The sequence below is a fragment of the Equus asinus genome, chromosome 2, assembly GCF_041296235.1.
Source record: "Equus asinus isolate D_3611 breed Donkey chromosome 2, EquAss-T2T_v2, whole genome shotgun sequence".
Taxonomy (NCBI): domain Eukaryota; kingdom Metazoa; phylum Chordata; class Mammalia; order Perissodactyla; family Equidae; genus Equus; species Equus asinus.
This window is the reverse complement of record NC_091791.1, coordinates 8,964,141-8,979,424: the sequence shown is the minus strand read 5'-3', so window position 1 is coordinate 8,979,424 and position 15,284 is coordinate 8,964,141. Positions and strand designations below refer to the sequence as shown.

At 52.3% G+C, this 15,284-nt stretch overlaps 1 protein-coding gene across 7 annotated transcripts in view; it reads right to left on the bottom strand.

Moving 5' to 3' along the window:
* The window catches only part of CHST15 (carbohydrate sulfotransferase 15), a 78,793-nt gene extending 69,845 nt beyond the window's left edge, over window positions 1-8,948 (bottom strand). Inside the window, exon 1 of one of the 7 annotated variants that reach the window (XM_014867228.3) lies at window positions 8,651-8,948. The gene's annotated coding sequence lies outside the window, so the exon portion shown is untranslated. Of the gene's footprint in view, window positions 1-3,192; window positions 3,547-7,548; window positions 7,635-7,907; window positions 8,296-8,650 lie in introns of those variants that run through there. The other 6 variants (XM_070481413.1, XM_070481425.1, XM_070481402.1 and 3 more) reach the window with 6 other exon arrangements.
* Between the last annotated feature and the right edge of the window lie 6,336 nt (window positions 8,949-15,284).

Genomic DNA, 15,284 nt, shown 5'->3' with positions numbered 1-15,284 from the left:
GGACCTTGGCCAAAACTGTTCCCTCCCAGCATGGCTGCAACTTAACAGCTGCCACGATCAGAAGTGTATGTTAGGAAACCAAACCGCTTGGCCGGGATTCCCCAGGGCTACCCCACTTTCTTGTAATCCTGAGATCCCTGAGGTGCACAAAGCACATACCTTTCTGTGTGTGTACATTTGGAAGACTCCTTGTATAAACAGGTCCACAAATCAGAGGAAGCAATCCTCTGTAGACCAATAGTCTGAGTTTTGGTTTGGAAATTATGGTCCCTATAAATACACGCCAGGACATACTTTATATTTTTAATGCAAATATTTACATTCCAAACAAAGCAGCACGGAACTTAAAGACAAGCTATTTATACCAGCTATAAGAAGCACTCGCGCCCCCACAGTTCTTGCCAGCGTAGACGGCTCCCGCTTATATTCCTGAAACACTAACCAAATGTCCGTAACATTTTTCCCTGAGACTCTCAAGACACAAAAAACTGTGGTTACTACCTTTAAATAGCCCAGAGACCTGAGACTGGGAAATCCAAGGTTACCGCATTAGGCTCTTGACTCCTTCAGAAATTTGGTGACCATATTTAACTCTCCTGTACTGTGCTACCAAATTGGGGATGCTTTCCTGTCCTCCGGGTGCATACCCAGAGCCCCACTTGAAATCTCTAGCAGTCCTTTCTCCAGGAGAAACAGGTTTTTGAAAGAATAATGTTTAATCAGTGCATTCATTTAACAAATGGCAGTCTCTCGCAACCATGTGTGGGTCCAGCTGTGAGTGGATCCAGCTATGAATGGGCCCCCAGACGCCCTCCCCATCCAGGCCAGGACGAGCAGACCACACCCAGGAACCTGGAATGTGGTATAAAATGGGATGGATTCCAGGTCGACTGCAGACCTGCAGAAGAGAAGGCAACACTTGGATGGGGGCAGGTGACACGGAGAGATGCTAAGAGTTCCTGGCAAAGGCTTCCTGAAGGTGGTGAGGGGAAGGGGGGACAAGGGGCTGACAAAGGTTCAGGCCGCATTGGGGAACCAAAAGGAGGCAGAGAAGCTTCTCCCAGCTCAGGCCATTAGTCACCCAGTACCTCCGCTCCTTGTGAATTGCAATTCCGTTACAGTTAGAAGGCAGCCTGAGGTCCCCCAATAATCATTATCTCAGTCTGGCTAATCACCCCCATGCTCTGCAGAGAATACCACAGAGCTGGAAGGCCTCACTGCCTAACCTCAACGCCCTGCTGTCCCTATCAGCTGCATACCTGATAGGTGCCACTTGTCAACCCCCTACTGCGGGCCAGGCCCTGGACTCAATGCTTAGTATTCGCTGTCAGTCGTGTACCCTTCTAGCCCACTCCTGATGTTTCCTTCCACACGGAGGGAGCTCCACCTGTGTAACTCTGCTGGCGTCTACACCACCCAGGAGTGTAGGAGGACCTGGACATGTGCAGCCCAGCCCACCCTTTTCCCTACAGAGTAGGCATTTCACCCTGCTGGCTGCCGAGGGAGGGAGGGGCTGCGCCCAGGAGAGGCTGCGGCTTTCCCATTCTGCCTGTGACTTGGTGGGGAGGTCAGTCAGTCTAACTGCCCAGTACTCAATTCAGGATTATAGTGCCCACGGGTCAGCCACGTTTGCTAACATCAGCTTCAGTTGGGAACAAATGTCACATTTTTATCTCCACCCATCTTCCTCCTCCTGTCTCTCTCCATAGGTTCAGAACTTGGCCAGGAAAGAGGAGTTCAGTGTGGGGAGCTCCTGTGAACCCTAAATTTTCTATTTCTAATATGCAAACCACACTACAAGGTAGAGATTATTAACCCATTTTACAGATGAGGAAACCGAGGCACAGGGAAATTAAGCCACTTGCCCAAGGTCATGGTAACGGAACAAGAAACACAGGAGGCACTGAAAGTCTGGTCAGCGTGGTACCCAGGCTCAGTCCACCACCTACGCTGCCCCTCCCAGGGTCTACGGGACTCAACACCCAGGTGACAAGAACATCGGCGTGACTGGCACCAAACACTTGACTGGAAGTATGAAGTGCTGGCTGAACTTACTTCCATCAGCATGAGTGAGTTAGCAGGTGTCACGAAAGGCAAGCAGAGACGCCCAGACCCCTTTCAACAAGCCACAAGACACTAATGCACCTTCACAGACCTCTCAGATTCTGAAATGCAGCTTCCAACCTCAGCAAAGGTGCCACGGGCCCAGGCCCTTGGGCACAGCAAGAGCAGGACAGAACTTCCCCTGAGATCCAGGGGCTGCCCTGGGAGGTTATGAGCTCTAGAGCTTAAGAAGACCGCAGAGCTGGTGTTTACTGGGCACTCACTTCTCATGGCCTTTCCTCCCGCGTAGAGGCCACAACACTATCTTTTTGACCACAGGGAGCAAAATGGACCAGCAGGCGCATATTCCATTTCAAGAGAAAATGTGTAACCACCAGGTTCCAGCATATTGTAGAGAAAAATAATTGTGCCTGGCCTGTATCTAATTATTTGCCCATGTTAGGGTACTTTCCAGGCACCTGAGTGACTAGGCTCCCTGTTTCAATATTTTCATCACAAACACAATTCTGGAAAGTGTCCAGGTTTCCATTATAATGACACTCTCTGCTTTTGAGGATCTGCCAGCCTCGCTTTCTTCAGAGACCCAAAAGGCCTGGACCAGGATGAGTTCTAGAAATCAAAATAGGTGTCAGGGAGAGCCTGCCCCAGCAAGGAGACCCCCGTACACCTACTCAGAACTATTTGAAGCTTAGAGTGGGGCTCAAAATGTAACATTCAAAAGCAAGTGACCCCAACACGTTTCCAGCAAGAGCTGCCTGGTCTGTCTCTGCTTAATCACGTCAAGCAGGAGCACAGCCAAACTGACCCACAGCCTGTCCACAACGTCAGCTGAGAGGGTCTCGGAGAGCGGCCTCTCTTTGCACAGATGAACACACAGACCAGAGAGGGGAAGCAACCAGCCTAAGGACACCTGACAAGAATCAAAGGTGTCTCGGGGCTCCTGGCCTTCTGGGCATCTGAAAGCCCTCTGAGGAACAATATGCTAGAAGTCACGCCCCCCGAGAAATATACACATCTACACAAAAAATTGTCCATGCAATTTCTGGGCGTTCAGAGATATCTCCTGGCCCTGGTTATAAGCTCTAGAGCTAAAGAAGACCACAGAGCTGGGGTTTACTGGGTACTCACTATACACCAGGCACGGCTCCAAGCACCTGGCAGGTATCAGCTCATGAAGAGGACAGCAGCTCTCAGGCCAGGAGTGAAGTCGGCCCAGACTGCTCCAGTCTCAGAACCGCTAACCGGGGCTCCTGCTGAGAGCGCGCTCAGCAGCATTATGTAACTCTGACTCCTCCAAGTTCTGCCTCGCCCACTAATCTGAGTGCTGCCCCGGGCTCCGAGCGCCGTCTCCCTGCCCCCACGCACCTGGCCCGGGCCTGCACCTGGGGGAACACATAAAGACTGCGCATAGCTGCTGCTCACAAAAGAGATGCTGCTCGAGTTTCCTGCACAACCCTTTCGAAATCAGCAGACTGAGAACCTGCTTTCTATGGCCACCTCCCCTCAATTTACCACTTGCTGATTCACGCCCGCCTTCCCCTTCCGGAGCCAAGATTGTCATTCTCCACCCCGCCCCCCATTTCCCTCCTGCCTCCTCTGTCATCCTTGATCCCTGCTCCCGTACATCCAACCAGACGGCTAAGTTTGGTCTGTGTGAACTCAGTCAGCCTCTCTGCCCTCTAACTGAGACTAAGGGGGACACCTGTCTGACCTGCTGGCACCGGGCTGGTTGGAAACCAGTAGGGACCCAGCAAATGATGGCTGTGATAGCCAAATGTCTTCCTCCCCAACCCTAGGACTTAAAAAAAGCAAAACTCTATACTGACCCAAATCAACACAAAACCTTTCGTTTTCTTCCCGGCTATCTAGACCGGATACACTAACCAGATAACTGCCACCTTTATGCTCCATCTCATGCTGTGAAAACAGAAGTCTACACAGAAGTCCTCTTGTCCCCATGCTTTATTTGAAAAGAGGAGTGTCTCAGGAAGGAAGGCAGACCCAGCACTTGAGAACAATGAAGAGATACACTGCGCAAGCCAAAACGCTCGTCTCCCCAAACCTGTCGGCTAAGGGAGCACACGTCTCTTTATTCACCGGACAGGGACAAAGTCAGCTGCTGAACTCAGTTAACGCCTTCCTGAGCATCCCAAGGCACAGACCGGAGGGGAGGGGAGACAGCACTCTTCTCACCAGGACTGAAAGCGTCACTTCTCAACACACACGCCTAGAGATGCCACTGAATGACTGCTCACATAAATGACACCCCCGTGCCAGCTACTACTTTTAAAAGCAGTTTCTGCTTTTAGAATTTAAGGAAACTCCTCTCTCCTATAAATGGGTGCCAAATGGCATCTCTGCAATCCTGCGCCTGCTGAGGCATGGGGAAGGGGACGGGGTCTGGACACAGGGAAGGAAAAGCGAGAGCTGTTAACCACAGTGTGTCTATTCATCTGGGAGTTTCCAAGAGGCTCCAGCCCAATACGGTGGGATGAAAGAGCAGGCCCAGGAGCTGGAGATGGGAAACCTGGGCTGAACTTCCACTTACTGGCTGTGTGACCTTGAGCAAGTCACCCCACTACCCTAAGCCTCAATTTCCACATCTGTAAAAGGAGACTCCTTTCTCACAGTCACCTGCCTCCAGCATTTTTCCTTGCCTTATCACTTATTGTATTTCCTGGCTCTTTTTTTTTTTTAAAGGTATACTTTTTTTTTTTTTTTTTTTGGTGAGGAAGCTTGGCCCTGAGCTAACATCTGTTGCCAATCTTCCTCTTTTTTTTTTCCTCCCCAAAGCCCCAGTACATCGTTGTATATCCTAGTTGTAAGTCCTTCTAGTTCTTCTACATGGGATGCTGCCACAACATGGCTTGATGAGCAGTGCATAGGTCTGCACCCAGGATCAGAACCGGCAAACCCCAGGCTGTCAAAGCAGAGCACACAAAATTAACCACTTAGCCACAGGGCCAGCCCCCTCCCCAGCTCTTGATGCAGCTTACATTCATCTGTCCGTTCGGTATAGGCATTTTTTATCTGTCCTCTCCCACGACAGCTGGGACTATGTCTGTCTTATCACTGCATCATCCTCAGACGTTCAACTGTGTAATCTATTTGGTAAATGAAATTATATGAAAAGCTCTATTCAGAGTGTCACTTTCCACATCCTGGGAATTTATCAAATAGCTATTGAATGAATGCATAACACACGAGCATGTGAAGGAGCCTGGCACATGGCCACAGACACAATGGGCACCCATCAATTCTTCGACCCTCAGCCCTGGGGGAAGCAGGTGGTTCCCCACATCCTATCATGTGTCACATCTCTGAAAGTGGGACACCCTTCCTGGTATACAAACACAGGGCCAGATGCCCAGCTTCAGAGCTCCTAGCAGCACACTCACCTCTAACCCTCTACTCTCCTTCTAGAATTTGAGTCCATGCTTAAACATCCAGGCTTGAGAATTCTCCTGAAAATTAATAAGACCTGTCAAGTCTGTTTTTTCCCCAACTGGCTGCAGCTGAGTCAAAGCTGCCCCCTTCAGGTAGGGCATGCCCTCACCTGTTCAGGGCAGCCCCAGAGTCTCCCTCCCCTCCCGATCCCCCTGAGCCAGGAAGTGCAACTTTCAGCCAGGCCTTGGACAACCACAATCTAATCATGGCCCGGCACTGATCTAAAGCTTCTGCTAGTGCATGTTCAAAGGGCCTGGGGCTCCTGTGGCCCAGCTGGTTAACCCAGAGTTACTTTTCTGCTCTGCTCCAGACATCAAATAAGCAGAGTCCACTTCCCAACCTGTCCTGCAAACATTGCCTCTTCCAGATGTAGGGATTAATCTTCTCTCTTTCAGGCATGTGGAAAACCAAATGCCTCACCTCTCCTGGCCAGGAGCAGCAGCAACAGAGGATGAGAAAGGTGGGGAAACAGCAGCCCTCACAGCAGCCAGTGACCGTGCTGGGATCCCGGGCCACACACTGGTTCAGGCATCACAAGCTCTAACCATCAAAGAAAACCAAAGCCCAGGTGTGATCCCCTGTGGGCAGACCCACCTCACCGCCCCCACACAATATCTTGGACGAAGAAACCCTGCTTGCTTCAGCCACAAGCCAGCTGGCTGCAGTCATGCAATGTGGAAAGAGAAAAGACACAAAGACATGTTCAATTTCCTTCAGGGGGCCCCTGAGAGGGTTCTCCTGGGGAGCTAGACCCGGGAGGGAAGGCTAGGCGGGCAGCTCCACTGCTGGCTCAACTATGCACTGAGAGAGAGACCATGGCAAGCCGCCCCACCTCGCTGGCTCAGTTTCCCCATCCAGGAGGAGGCAAGAAGAACATTTTCCTGCCAATCTTTCAGGAGTATTGGAGAGAAAAACTTATTTGATAAAAACCACCTAATTAAAAGGCATTTTTATTCCCATGCTATTTTAAACAAAATCATACAGGATCTGTATGTATTTATGTACCAATGAAGACATCTTGATTCAACATACAGTTCGTGAAATTACTAAGTGCCATGCTCTGGAAGGGAGGGTTCCTGATCTTGCAACGCTGGCGAGGAGGGGGGTTGTGGGGGGAGTTAGGGATGGAGAATGGTGTGAGAGGGTCCTAGAGGAACTCTGGACAAATCTGCAGCCCTCAGTTTCCTCCTGGGCCCCTCAGGGGGGGCAGATGCCCTCAGGCTGCCTTTCTGCTCCAAGACCAGCGGCTGCCCTCATAGGAACCACAGCTGATGAAGAGCGGCTGGGCCACTGAGAGGGAACCCAGAACCAGAGCGTGCCCCTCCTCTCGCTCACCGAGCGAGCGGCGCGCCACCTCCCTTCGTTGGGCGTCCCGGGGCTTCCCGGAGATACAACTTCATCCTGAAAATTCCGTGCCATTAACTCACCCAAAGTGAATACGGCGAAGGGCCCCGGGGGAAGGAAAAATGGAGGCCCGAGGAGCGGGACTCAGCCCCAGCCTTGCCGCCTCCTTCTCGAAACTCCCTACGCCAGGCGCCGACGTCCAGCCGCCAGCAGCCAGCAGCCGAGCCCCAGTCCTCAGTGTCTACACCGGCCACTCCAGCCTCGCGGGCACACCCGGGGCCCAGGGCGGGTGGGCAACGTGGGCACCAGGACCGGACGGGGCGGTCAAGCAGCCGCGCCCAGGACCCAGGCGGCTCCGAATCCTAAACACACGCGCGCACGCCGGCAAATCCGTTCGGCAGAGGAGTCGGAAGGCGCTTCCACAGCTCTTCATTCATTCCTCCAAAGGCGAGGTTCCCTTTGCCCGGGAGCCTCCATCCCGCGATCCCAGGGGGCTGCAAGGGGGCCAAGTGCGCCACGACCCGCCCCCAATCCGCCCACAGGCACCACGTCGTCTCCACCCGCACACACAACCCAACAGCCTCGCGCTCCGTCAGGATCCCCAGCGTCGCCCCCGCGCAGGGGCTGCCACCCCGGCTCCTCACAGCTTCGCCGCCCCGCAGCCCCCGCTCCCCACCGCGGCGCCGCTCAGACCTGCCGCGCTCGGCTCGCCGCGCCCGGGCAGGCCGGGGACGCCGCTGCCGGAAAGCGCCGGCAACTCTCGAGTCGAGCCGCCTCCGGAGCCGCGGCCGGGCGTCGGGAGGGGGCAGGGGGCGGAAGGCGGGGAGGATGGAGGAGGGAGCGGAGAGCAAAAGTTGAGGTCGCTCCGGGCCGGGCCGCGCCCCCGTTTCCTCCCAGGCCCGCCCCCGCGGTCCCCCATCCCGGAATCCGGTCCCACAGGCGTTGGCGCCTGGGACCCCCCTCCCCACGCCTCCTCCGCCCAGAGCGGCCGCGGGACTGCAGCCGGGGTTCGGGAGCCAGAGTCGAGGAGAGAGTAGCAGATGCCCACCTACCTGCCCCGGGCCGCGTCTGGAAACTTCCCCTAAGTGCGCGGGGGACCAGAGCGCATAGCAGGGGAATTCCCGCCCTCCCCCTCAGCGCGCGCTCACACCGTGAAAGCACTGGTCTGTCGGTCGGTCCGTCCGTCCTCCGCCTGAAGCTTCCAGAGCGGGGCGGCGCGAGGCGCCGGGATTCCGACTCCTGGGGCCGTTCTTATGGACAGCCGGCCCGCACGTGCCCCGCGGTGTGCGCCCCCCGCCGGCCTCCGGCTGTCCGCAGCGCCACCACCCCATCGCCCGGTCCCCTGTCCCCCAGCTCCGGTGGCAGTCTCTCGAGGCAGGGAAGGGGCGTGCGAGCCCCGGCGCCGCTGCCTGGCAGCCCTTCCCGCGGGATCCCCGGCGCGCAGGGAGCCCGGAGCGCGGCCAGGACCGGCGGCGAGGAGACGCTCCCCCGCTGGGGGCCGCGGCAGCCTCGGGGAGACTGGGCCGAGGGGCGCAGGGCCCAAACCTGCCTCGGCTCGGCGCGCTCGCAAGTTCATTGTCTGCCTGGGCCGCCGCCGCCGCCGCCACCGCGCCGGGAACGCCGCGGGGAGTGAGGCTGCGCGCAGCCTCCGCCGGCCCGGACTCCCTACGCCCAGCCCCGGCCGCCGCCGGCGCTGCTCGGCCAGAACGCGCGGAGGGACGCCGGGGCCCGGAGCCAGACCCCCACCCGCCGCTCCTCGCCGCCCCTACTCCCGCGCCTGGCACCCAACTTGTACCTGAGAAGCTCGAGTCCAGCCCGGGAGCCTCTGCGGCTCCGGCTCCGCGGGAGCGCGCCCAGCTCCGCGCCTGGAGCCCTGCATCCAGGGCGCGTCAACCTGACTCCTCGAGCACAGGGAGGAAAAGTTTGGGAGTGACGTGCCGATGGCGAATGAAACATCCGAACAGAACCCTCCCCCCGCCCCATGTCGCGCTGACACACATCAGCTCGAGTCTGGAATGTGAGATCAAGACGTGTGCGCCGAGCGGTGGGTTTGGACCCCGCCCCCTCCCCTTCCAAGTAAACACGGTTTGTGTGATGCGGTGATTCGGAATAGAAAGCAAACCGAAACCCCAAAGTCTGCCAGAGACATTTTTAAGGAACTTGGCGGTCTGGAGCCAGCCCATACATTGATATTCAAGGCCACGGCGCTGGTGCGTTCTGCGCCCTCTGTAGAGCTTTTGCATCCCGCGAAGACTCTCCCGGGCTCTTCGGCCAGCCTGTTTGCTTCGACCGGGAGGGCAGGCTTGGCGGGACCCGGAGCCCTGCCGCAGTGACCCGGAGGCGGCTGCTCAGGAAATCTCCAGGCTGCCCGAGGTCAGGGAAGCCGTACCAGTGGTCGACTCCCCGGACTCTGGATTGAAGATGCCATCAGTTAAAGAAAAGACGCTGAGCTGGGAAAGCTTCGACTCAAGGAGCGCCATGCCCAGCCTCTCAGGAAACAGGTCCAAGGGACAGAAAAAATTCCTTGTCTTCAGTCACACAACCTTTTGCCTGCCCAGACCCCGTGGCCACTGTCGAGCATCATTGTCCTCAAAGCAACCAGAAGTGGAGCTGAAAGTGCTTCCTAAAAGACAGTGCTGGCTTTCTGACAATGGCGTTCCCCCGTCCTCTTTTTCTGAAAACCGTGTTCTTTATGGCTTGAGGTTTCATCTCACCCCCCAGAAACTATAACCCACCCTAAGGTCCAGGAAACTTCTGCTCAGCATCCATGGCAACTAACGCAGAGGTCACAATCAGAGGCTTATAACTACAGATGCGAAGCTGGGATGAGAGGGGAATTCTTCAAAACTGTATCTTATTTTCCTGCAAATAATGCCTCTTACATGAAATCTGTGAAGAAAGATTAATGCAGCAAAGAGACCAGCCTTAGAATCGCAGACTAGATTGCTTTTTCCATATAGACTCCACTTGGTGATTTTCGTTCATTATTATTTTTTTTAAACAAAAACCTTTTTCTGAAAATACAATGAGCTGCTTTTTGCAGGGTTCACAATTCCCAATAGATGATGATGCCATTTTCCAAGGTCTTACACATGTTGTGGCTTTGGGGCTTATTTATTAGCTCCCAAGAAAAGCGTGCCTTTCAGCGAGGTTTATAGATTCAAGTAATTGCATGAGGGACACAGTGCAGGGTGCTGTTAAAGAGACTTGGTTGTACACGCGTCTGCAGGGAAGGCCCTGGGCCAGGCAGCTGTCAGACCAGAGTGTGCAGCGGGTTTAAACAAACACGGGGAAGGTTCTGTGGAAACACGGAGGAGGAAATCCCCTCCTGTAAGGGTGTGTGGAACATTATTCCACGGCCACACATACCGCCGTCTTTCCTCTACCCTCTCCAAGTAAACACGACTCGCTGTGGAGATGGCGCTGGGCCCACCCAGATCACTTTCAACTTCAGGTGTCAGAAATCACGGTTGACGTGGAGCAAATTATTTTTAAGTAAAATCATGGTGCCGCTTTGATACGAATTCCACCAGGGACTTTCCAAAGGTATTTATACACGTGCCTGAGAGGAATTGGAGGGCGATGTTTCCCCTTAACATCAATTTCAAAAAATTACCCAAGAATTGCACTTGAGCCTCTGATTCTAGAGAGTCGAGAGAACACCCAGTGCCAGACGTGTGGAAGAGTGGATGGATGGACAGATGGATGTGTAACTGTGAGAGATGTCGGTGCCAACATGACAATGGCAACTGATGGGTGAAAAAAATGCAGATAATTTAGGAAAACAAATATCCCCTCCCCAGGTGTATGCTCTTAGGCCTCCATAATTCTGGAGTTAAATTGCCTGGGTTCAAATACTACTTCTGACGCCTATCAGCTGTGACCTTGGGTACGTCACTTCTCCTTTCTGTACCTCAGTTTGGGGCTTAAAATACACCTACTTAGCAGTAGACTAAATTATTGATCCCATGGGGTATTACATGTCTCACCCTTGTCTCAGCCTCATAGTGCATGAAATGTACTTCCCCCTTCCTTGACTTTGGACTTGACCGTGTGACTTGCTTTGGACAATGAGATATTAGAAAATGTGACAGAATCAGAGGCCTGAGTCAGAGCTGGGCCTGCTCTCTTGTGTTCTGATGGTCCCCCATGAGAGGAACGTGTCCCGAGCAGCTGCTGCCTCCTTCAGTGAGGCTCCAGAATGAACACACATGGAGCAGACCTGACCTTGACTTGTGGACTGGAACCAAGTCATCCCATCTACAGCTGAACTCAGAGCTGCCTCGGCTGAACTGCAAACACATGAGCAAGGGGGGAAATGCTGGTTGTAAGCCGCTAAACACCAGAGTTTTGTTACACAGCATTATTGTGGCAGTAGCTGACAGACACATTCCCTCAGTGGGCTGGTGATTAATGACAAAATGTTTGCAAAACACTAAGCACAATTCTTGGGACACAGTAAGAACTCAGAAATACTATCTATTATTGGTAATCAACTTACTGAAAATAATTTTGCACATAACAGTGACAGAATAACTTTCTTAACTGGTTAATTGAATGAGGAAACAAGTATTACTTAAAGATTCTATAGAGACAGTGCAAGGACATCAGAAAACCAGAAGACCAAGGACCTGCCATGATCCCTAAATCACATTCATTCACTCATTCATTCACTCACTCACTCATTCACTCATTCATTCCTTCATTCATTCCTTCAGCAGACATTCCCTGAACACCTGCTCTGTGCCACACACTGGAGTGAATGTTGGAGCCACTAAGATGATTAAATCTCTGTACCTCCCTAAGGATGGGGACCTGCAGAGCTCCACCACGTGACAAGCACTCGGCTAAGCACATTCAGGTGCTACATCATTTGACCCTCACAACAACCTTGTGAGCCAATGTTATTTGTCTGCATTTTTCAGGCAAGGAGACCAAGGCTCGGAAACCAACCAACAGGGGAAAAGACCAAAGGCCACTCCTATACCATTGGTGTGCTGGTGCCAATGAATTCAAGTCAATGGTTCAAGGGCACACCTGTTATGTAAGAACAGGGAGACCAGAGTAGAGGGGCCAACACAGCTTGCCTTGCTCTCCATGCCGCATACATGGTAGATGCGTGGGAATATTGAGGCTCAGAAGACCCAGGTTCTGCTTCTGCCACCATCTGTGTCTAAGACCTTGAGCCCCTCTCTGGCCCTCAGTTTCCCCCAAGCAGAGAGGGAAGGGACCTCGAAAGCTGCAGCTTGGGCATTTTGTAAAGCTGTGAATTCAAGAGGAATTGCTGTAGGAAGTCCGTTTTAGGGGGTGAAGGGATAGGAATCACGGTTCTAGGAACTGGGCCAATAATTTGAAAGTGGGGCCCCCAGACCACTTAGGGGAAAAGGAGACAAGGCCAGGCCTCGGGCATTACTCATTTCGGGCCCAGCTCAATAGCAACACCCTTGCCCTTGGTTGAGACCGGACATTAGAACATTAGGGGTCTTCCAAGAGCCTTCTATCAGGATGCAATGCCCTGAAGGAAAACCATTTTGGATCCCAAAGGCCTTAGTTCTCGGCTAACGCTTTAATTTCAGTTAACACTTTAGCAGAGACTGGAATGAGGTTTCAATTCACCTTCACCTTATTGAGGTGGTGCCCAAGGGGACAACATGAGGGACGGGGGCTCAAGTCAGAGTTTCCTATGCTGGGAAGGGCTGCCCCTAGGTACAAGGGGGGCCCTTGGGGATCAGTGTACAGGCTCTCATATTTTGTTTCAGTGAACCTAGCTTAAAATCTCTGCCACCTCTGCCTCCGGCAACGACCTGCCTGCAGTCCTGGGACTGACAAATTTAGACTGCTCGGTAACCTAAAGTGCATTTCAATTTCATAAATTTAGAAATACTCTGGTTAGACAGATCTCTTCTGCAGTAATGCATCCATTAAGTGCACTTTAAGCCAATTTTGGTATGCTAATCCATCACAAATCAACGTGAAATTTAGGTTCTTGTGAATATTTCCTATACCTGATCCAAAACCTCAACCGGATTTAGGATAATAACAAATTCCTTAAAGCTGCAGATTTCAGCTCTCCATCTAAACTTCAGTGAAGAAAGGAGTGGGGCCAGTTTTAAACAAACATCCAGGCTTGAATGTTCACATGAGAGCTGTCTACTCTAATTTGATCCTTCTGTGGGGCAGTTCACTTACTCCAAAGATGCTGCCCCAGCTTGAAGGTTTTAGAACTCTATTTCGGAGTTCCCTCCTGAGAAGTCTGAGGGACCAGAAGCCCTTGGCGGGGAACGGAGTTGGGTGTCTCTGCATTCCCAGCCTTTGGCTCAGAGCCTGGCACAGTGGACACGCCCAGTACATGTCCGGTGAATGACCCAGTTGGAATCTCCTGGCTTGATTAGTGACTTGTCTGCCAGACTTAACTTCATATGATTTTCACTATATCCTAACATCAGATGTCCTCCCCACCAATGAAGATTGGGGATCCTAACAGCACAGGCAGACACCTCTGAAGGGAAATCACATGAGGACCCTGAGTGATTTTAGTAGTGACAGTATTGTCAGAATGATGCACCTCTTCGTTCTGCAGCATGTGAGGCCAAGAGTGAACGTATGGCCAGTAATTGGCAATACAAAGAACCTATGGGTGATGGAAGAGCCATAATGTCATTGTTGTCACTGGCTAAGACTCTGTTACTACCAATTGTTGAAGGGCAGCACCTATTAACTGGATGTTTTTAGCTGCATAATGGACACTTCGCCAATAAGATGAACTTTACGGCTGATAGTGTTTTCACTTGCTTCTGTCGTAAGATCTACAACCCGCCCGACAGCAAAAATGAGCTGTTGACTTGGTAAATTTAGAGCAGCATCGCCCGCACTGGATGTGAAATACCTGAGCCTTCTAAATAAATTTCATTTTCCTGGTTGAGCGTTTCATGCAGTCAAATGTTACAAAGCGATGCCTGGCAGGATAATGGGATGACACACCCACACGCGGAGGCTCTGAGCGGCTGTTCGTGATTTGCACTCCTTCTCTGCCTGGCTTTGCTGCTGGGTCCAACCCAGACCTGCTTCACCCCCTGCAACCCCCAGTTCTGTGAGTGTCCCCACCACGCACCTGCCCAGGTGCCTGAGGCTGAAGCCCCAGTGTCATCCTTAGCTCCTGGCTCTTTTACCTCCAGTTAGCCACCGTCCTCTTCCCAATCCTGGCTCATCTTAGAAGCCTGGGAGGTTTAAAAAATGCACATTTGGGGCCAGCCCCGTGGCCTAGTAGTTGGGTTTGGTGCGTTCTGCTTCAGCAGCCTAGGCTTGGTTCCTGGGTAAGGACCCACTACTCGTTGGTGGCCATGCTGTGACAGTAACCCACATACAGAATAGAGAAAGATTGGAACAGATGTTAGCTCAGGGTGAAGCTTCCTCATAAAAATGCACATTCCTGGGCCTCAATACCAGAGATTCCATTTCAGTAGGTCTGGGGTAGGGGAGGGCCTAGGAATCTGAATCTCTAGGTTGGTGCCTGAGACTCTGTATATTTAACAAGCTCCTCTGATGCCCTTTGAAGTTTGAGAAGTGCTAGTTCAGACCTGTCTCCTCTCTCCCTTGGGACCTGCAGTGCCTCCAGTTACTCTCCCTGCCTCCTCTCCTTGACCTCCACTAACTGGTTCTTTCTACACACACAGCCAGGATCTGTCCAACACGGAGATCTGATTGGGTCAGCCCCATAATTAAACACCCAGGATGCCTCCATTGCACCTACAAGAGAGTCGGGCAGGGTCCAAGGCCCTGCAGATGCGGTCCTGCCTCCTCTCCAGGCCTGTCTCCCTCCTCAGCTCTTGGACGGTCATCTGCTCCCTTCACACTGCTTCCCAAAGTGGCTCAGGGACAACACACATGGTGGTTCTGAAAAGATGAGTGAGTTCTGCGACAATAACATCATGAAAACTTGGTGTCCATTTGCAAGGACTATCTCGTGGATGGAGGGTAACGAGAGAAAAGTCAGCTCCTTAGAAGTGGCTTTGATGACACTAAAACCCAATGTGTCTCTTCAATAAATGATGTTGGAAAACTGTACAGCCATGTGCAAAAGAATAAAACTAGACTGCTATCTTACAGTACACAAAAATTAACTCAAAATGGATTAAAAATTTGAGTGTAAGACCTGATACCATAAAACTCCTAGAAGAAAACCTAGGTGGCAAGATCCTTGACATCAGTCTTGGTGATGATTCTTTGAATCTGACTTCAAAAGCAAAGGCAACAAAACCAAAAATAAACAAGTGGGACTACATCAAACTAAAAAGCTTCTGCACAGCAAAGAAAACCATCAACAAAATGAAAAGGCAATCTGCTGAATGGGAGAAATATTTGCAAATCATATATCTGATAAGGGGTTAATATCCAAAATATATAAAGGACTCAATAGCAAAAAAAACAAA